Here is a 7,330-nt window from a genome sequence, read left to right as displayed (position 1 = left end):
AGGATTTGGAGTGCAGACAGGAGTTAGCGGAGGTCTTGGGACTCAAGGATATGCCACACGAGGAATTGAGTCGACACCATTGTGTGGATTGGTTAAAAGCCCATGAAGCGCACTTCTCGAGAGCAAAGACAATGGAGGCAGCCGACTTGACCGGGATCCCGCTGGAGTCGGTGATGGGACCAATAAACTACAGACCACGCAAGCAGCTGGGAAGTCCGGGACTTATAGTGGAAACTCCCAAGCACCGAACAAGTGCAGCCCGAATCAGGGTGGCAACTCGCGCACAATTAGGAGTGGTGGAGAAGCTGCTTGAGCCGGGGGACATGGGGCTCCCGGATGCCGCGTACGAGGGTTCTAGGTTAGCCGATGATCCTAGATATGGCAAACCCTGTGGGAACTCACAGTTGCCAAAAACATTGGCAATATTTGATCGATCAGACCCGGGAGCGGCAAGAGTGATTATCGTGGCGGGCTCGGATTTTGAAGGGACGTCTTCTAAATTGTTTTGGCTGGAAACCTTGGTGTATTTGCTGCCTGATGCGGAGCTAAATCAGATGCTAACCCTGGTGGTAGCGATCAAATCGGAAATGCCTTGTGAGCCGAAGTTGCTGCTGTTTGCAGGAATGAACGATCACTTGCATTCGGCAGGATTACTGGAGAACCTGAAGTGAGAGGCGGCAACGCCCAAGAAGATCTGGGAGGCGATTCAAACGTTGTTCGCTGCGATGAACGAGGTGCAGGAGTCAGTGGTTTCTAGATTCGGACCCAAGACGAGAGTGGCGTTTACGAAGTCCCCGGGCTACGCGAGCATGCCACCCGCTTTGCAGTTCGTGTATGCCATGTTGATCCTGACAGCGGAAGGGAACGCGTTTGGTGGGTATTGATAGCTGCCCCTAATCGCGAGCTAGAGCCGACAAACTTGAGGTTCCTGAAGTCAGAACTAGCAGCGGCATGGGCTGACGTGTCTCATGCCTTGAGGGGATTTTATGAATTAGCAGACATCCTCATGGTACTGGACGAGGTCCTCTTGCTTGAGATCTCGAACCTTACTCGACAGTTGAAGTTCAATCTAGAAATTGGGGATGACCACCCGGCAATTAACCGCTTGACAGCAAGTCTATGGTTTCGAGGCATGGATTTGACTATCGCGAGCTCCACCAGCAAGGCGAGGGGACCGAACAACGAGAGAAAAAACGTGGCTGCGGCCGAGAAACAGTTGGAAGCAATGGCATACCGTCTGATGCAAGAGAGAGGCAGGTGGTCGTTCCTAACAACAAGGCTTGAGAATGCCACGGACAAGAGTCGGGAGAGTGCACCACTCCTCATCAAGCAGGTATGAGAGTTTCTTGAGGGACAATTGGAAGTGGCAGAGAGCAGGGACATGACAGTAGGAAGATTTGTCACGGCGGCGAATGAAGTTACCATTGGGGGGTTCTGTAGGGAACACGCGAGGGGTGATCTGAAGACGAGTAAGGATCACGAGATCTTGAGATTCTTGAGTCCTTGTTGGGAGAAGAGTTACATGGCTAGAGTGTTCTACGCGAGAGATACCATCTTCGACGCGTTCGTGCAGGAATTGCTGCACATGCCCATAAATCTCTTGTTGGCCCTATACTTGGTCTACCCCAGATATCGTTTTAACATGGGTCCGGCCTACATGTTAAGTAGAGGTGTGGAAACACTACGAATTGACGGGTATTTGACACTAGTACTCTTGACCCACGGAGAGCTGACCGCATTTCATAGATTGATGAAGTATGGAGAGCCTCTGTCGATGGGGAAAACCCATCCCAGCGCGGAGACCTACTCGTACAAGTGCATGGCCGGATTGAAGACGCTGTTGGTGGAGTACCTCTTGATGCAGAATCGATACCTGACGGGAGAAGAGAAGAATCCTAAAACGAAAGGGGAATGGAAGGAGGCGAATGGAGGTATGCCTCTCTTGACGGATCTATGTCTAGCCATGAGATCTGAACCACAAGGGATGATCAGGGAGCTTAGTGAGGTAGTGACCTGCATCTACGGACCGGCAGTGACATATGCCTTTCCCGACCCGCTTGTGGCGGCGTACCGACACTCAGTGGCACACGTGAGCTGAATAAGAGTGCTAGACGGAACCGCGTTGAATTGGCGCAGACAGGAGGAGCTGAGGGCACGGATGAGCGACACAGTGCTCTTCGGGAAGGTGAAAGATCCCGAACTAATGATATTCAACTTCCGGGGAAAGTTGCAGTGCAGAATGGGAAGAAACGTGAGGGTCCCATTGAGGCCTACCCCAGTTTCTGGAATTTGAACCCCTGGCAGCGGATAAGCACGAAATCTTGAGAATCCCGGCATGGAAGGGGAGTTTTGATCTGGTGAAGAGAGAGCTAGAGATGATACTTGAGCGAGAGGTTCTGCCAACCATGGTCCTGAGTTCCCGATAGTCAGGAGAATGACACTGGGGATGAATAGCCCGTTGATGGTTCCTTCCCTATACGCGAGAGCCATGTTGTAGAAGCAACAGGAGGAGTTCACAGACTGTTGGGACCCCTTGTTCATAGAGTACACAGCCGCAGCTATTTCCACACGTGCGACATCAAAATAAACTCGTGGACGACCCAGGCGAAGAGGATGAGAGGCTCGTTGCCCCCGAAGTTCCAGGTTCGGGATATCTTGAGGACGCTTGATCAGGCTAGACTGGAGTGTATGCTGCCAGCTTGGGATGATGGAAAAATGATTGTGGAGGAGGGACACATCGCCTTGAAAGACGAAATGAAGTTCGCCACGAGGATGTATCGAGCACCCTTCGGGCTGGAGCAGTTGGAGATGAAGCAAGGGGAAAAGGAGCTGAATGCGGCAGGCCCCTTATATGTAGCCCTCACAGATTACAGAAGCAGGATCCAGCAACACCCTCACCCCTATCAGTGAGCACTCCTGGAGATAAGAGAAGCGGTCCCGTGGAGACGAGGTTTAGAGATGTATTTGAGAGAAGGCGAGCTGAGTCAGAAGGGGAGAGCATGGATGAGACTCTCAGTGAAGCAGCAGAAGAAATGGAAATGGGGTATACGCCTGAGCAGAAATCAGCTGAGAAAGATTTCACCACACAGGAACTGCTGCAGGACTTGAGTGGAGACGATTGGGCGAACACAGCCACACCACCTCTGACGTCATCTCCTCGAAAAAACCTGGAACTACCCTTGAGCGGCGAAACCTCCAATATGGGGATGATTCTCTTGAGTGCTAAAGAGAGCAAGAAGAATACCTTTGAATGCAATAAATGGATGTTCCTGAGTACGCTGGATGAGAAGATGTGGCTTGAATTCTTGAATGAATTTAACCAGAAAGCAGGGACCGAAGCTACACTGGAGAGTGGTAAAGTTCGGGGAACCAGTTTTGATGGGCACCGGACTGGACGAAAAGGCGAGAAAGGAGCTGTTTAATAAGATGATTAAGCTGCGAGAGACGGAGCAGAAGAACAAAGATGATGAATGTAAAGACAGCTCTACTCTGAAACAAAAAATTAACGATAAAATGATTAAAATAGAAAGGGAGGATAAGCTTAAGACTAGTAATATGATTAAAGATATTAATTTCCTTAAGGCTCGAGTAGGGGAGGCAAGAGTCAGAGGCTCGACCGGGACAATGAGGTCGAATCAGTGATGATAGTGACGACGCCCCCAAGCAAAAGTGTGAAGTCTCGAAAGAGGAAAAGGGAAGTAGAGGAGTTGAATAGCCCGTCGGCGGATGCTGTCTCTGAGAAGAATTTGAGGGAGACTGCTCCCATAATTCTAGCAAGATGGGAGACTGCGGCCGACAAGGGTAGCTCCGAACCAAGGAGGCTAGCCGAAGTGGTGAAGGGGATAGAGGTCTCGACGAGTCTGGCAACGGAAGAAGACTTCAGACCTCAGAAGGCAAGCTCGAAAAAGGGTTCGAAGAATGGACAAACATGGAGAGTGGATGTTGGCAAAGAATGGATCTCGAGCGAGCATCAGGCTATTGGCAAACAATTGGTCAGCGACCCTCTTGAGAAAAATGCGACGAGGAATACGGCTCGACCTTGGTGGGTGGCTCTGGAGACAATGAAGGAACTGGAGGACTGTCTGAAAAGGCTCGATCGTGGAGTGTCCCGCAAGGGTCGCAATTGGGCTACCCAACAAAAAAAGCCGAGGTTACAAATTTGAATTGGGAAGTCAGTTGAAGCGAACTTGGCAGAACTTGTTGCGGGATCAATTCGAAGAGGCGATGAGAACACCTTCGTCCGCATTGCCATTAATGGCAAATCCCTTCGTTAGAACAGCGGGGCAGCTGACGTTCGCATGGAGCCTGGTGGGAATAGAAATGGAGGTATTGACCTCACACGATAAATTGAAGTTGGGCAACAAGAATCTATAAGTTTACCAAATGCTGGTACAGCATATCGCCAGAGATAATTCCGGTTTGAGTCTGGCGAGAAGAAAAGATGCCACTTGTTTCTTGAGGTGGATAATGTCCGTAATGACCAATAGTACCGTCCAAGCGTGTCATCAGAAGGCCATGGGGAGCAAAACTATGGAGAGGAGAGTCTCCACTATCATACTGAACGTATACCAGAGTCGGGGATCGAAAAGGAAGAAGACTCGAGGCAACCTCTTGAGAATCATGGAAACTTGATGAAATACGGAGATTCTACAACAAGAAATTCGAAGAGGGGCATGATGTGCATCGTAACTTGGCCTCGGCTGAGGATTACTCGAGACTCAGCAAACGGGGAGAAAACCAATATGTATCTGGAGTAATGGGGATGGCTTACAACCCTTTCTTCGATTCAGAGGCCGGGAGCGCTCACAGGAATCACGAAGTGACGGAGCTGTTGAATTTTGGACAGAGAAGATAATCGAGATTGATTCAAAGGAAAGGGAGAAACCGAGCCTGGGCCTGCTACTTGAGACGATGCCCAAGGTGATAAGCGTGCGGTGCTCAAACAAGAGAGTCGAATTGAAAATGGGGAATGGAAGTGGCATGATTAATACGAATTTGGGAACGGTTTGGAAGTTGGTGAGACCCTCCTGGTGCCCACATCCCCATGCAAGCTTGATTGAAGAAGTCACGGAACGAGTGAGGCTAACACCGACAAAAGATGAAGACTTGGGAACTTTGGACGTGATACACAAGCTGATCCTACCACAGAGTAAAGAATCGGGCGAGGCAATGAGTAAGCTAGGATCAGTGAAGAAGTTGGAACCCGGTAGCTGTCTTGACTTGACGTGCGGAGGCGGAGAGCACACTTGTGATGGACGATCATGTGTCAGAATACAATCTTTCCAGAGAGAAGACCTAGTCGCTTGGTTTGGCGACATAACAGAAAGAGAGAGGAGCGAAATGCAGATAGTGGCTGAGTGCTATACAAACATTACAGTGAATATAGCAACGGCGCTGGGATTCTTCTCAAGGATGTGCAGCTTGCAATCACTGGAGATGCTGGAGTCTGAGCACCATCTGGTGACAGCATTGAGCGTGGAGTCGTGGCCGGGGGCGTTGCAAACCACCCAGAAACACATCAGAGGTTGGAAGATTGGTCTTGAGACGGAAATATGATTTCCCGTGAGCGAGGCTTACGGTCTGCCAGTAAATGCAAAATCGTTGGTGGGATCAGTAATGGCCAACCTATGTGGGAGCCACTATCTATTGCACATGGCGATGGTGGAGGTATCCAGCCAAAGGATACTAGTGGACAAGGCCTTCTTGGTACCCAAGTACGTACGACTGGTTCGAATGTCGCATCATTCACATTAGCTGTTGAAGAAGATACTGGGAACGGTGCCAAGGGAACAAAGAGATGACTTGAGTGAAATCTGGGGAGAAGAACTCTTGAGTTTGGAAGGTGAAAACACAAGTGACTTCGAGAGACAGAATACCATCGGGAAGTCGATGAACAGTGTCCCAGCACAGGAGGAAAATGATACAACACACGAGAAAACGATGGAATTGGAACCTCTGCTGGAAGCCTCGGGAGAACGCAATCTCCGAAGCATCGATATTACACATAGGGAATGCCCATGCCATTGCTCTGCACAGACATTGTGGTACCCGGAGCAGTCAAGACTCTGTTTAGTGTGGGACGTGGAAGAAATTAGGTCAATCGGATTACCCGATCATCGGCAGAAGGTGACCATCTTGGTAGTGAGTACGATGTTGGCGTTGCAATGGATCGAGGAGAATGTGGTGAAAAATCGGGAGTCGAAGACACCCACGGCAGAATCGATATACGCTATAGATTTTAGCAGGAGACTTGAGTTGTTCGATACGGCGGGCAAGGTATTCACCATACCTATGGAGTTCAGGCACGTATGGAGCCGCATAAGATTCTTCCCGTGGTTTCGAGCGACATTGACATCTTGGTTGTATATGGTGACGAAAGACCACTTGAAAAAACATAGTAAAGAATATCGACAGTTCCTGGCAGAGATAGGGCCGGAAGCCTCCAAGAGACCTTTGCTAAGCCATCGAAATGCAATCACGACAGGTTGGAAAAGAGTTGGTAGGGTGTCTAGATATATAACCAAAGCAAGGGAATCGATACTGGAGGAAGAATTGGCAAAGAACGTGAGCTTGAGCCTGCACAATTCCTTTTGCTTGAACAGGGAATCAAAAATGAAAGGTTTACCAAACCAGGCAAAGAGGATGCAAGAGCAGAGGGAGTGGATGCGCTCCTTCGAACAATTAAAAGCGTGGGAAGAGATCGTAATCAGCTCCGATGTTGAGGAAGCGCTGCTAAGGCAGATCACAGTGTCAAAATCATCAGGGCCTAGCACCTCGAAGGCTAGGAATACGAAATGAGCAAGGGGCTCAATGCGGGTTTCTTGAGTCATGAGAGGGAAGAAAAGGGGCTTGAGTGTGGACTCGGATAAACTCTGAGGTCACAAAGAAGAAATTTTAACGAAACGAAATATTGTTATTAATATGCTATAATTTTTATATAAATCGAAATGCTTTAAAAGCGGAGATTTAAGGTGCAGGTATAAGAAAATTTTGATTGCTGTTCAGCGACAGTGGACAATTTTATATGGTTGTGAATTTTGGGGTGTAGATAAAGTTGAAATCTGCTGCAAACTTCTGTAAATGACCACTGGCACTGTAACTTGAGCAACACTCAGCATTCTGGGGACTCACTGGCAGACAGCAACACACAATGAGGACATCGATCTTGAATCCGGGGAGTTTGTGCCAGTCGGTCATATTTGGAAGTTTGACCTTGAGGAGTACGGACTACGTAATTTTGGGAAAAAATGTAAGTTTTCAAAAATTCGAATTGAGCCTGTCATGCTCAACTTTCTCATGAAAACTGAAAACCTCAGAAATACAAGATCAG

Source organism: Symsagittifera roscoffensis, chromosome 4, assembly GCF_963678635.1.
Source record: "Symsagittifera roscoffensis chromosome 4, txSymRosc1.1, whole genome shotgun sequence".
In the NCBI taxonomy this organism is placed as follows: domain Eukaryota; kingdom Metazoa; phylum Xenacoelomorpha; order Acoela; family Convolutidae; genus Symsagittifera; species Symsagittifera roscoffensis.
Note: the sequence above shows the minus strand (reverse complement) of the source record.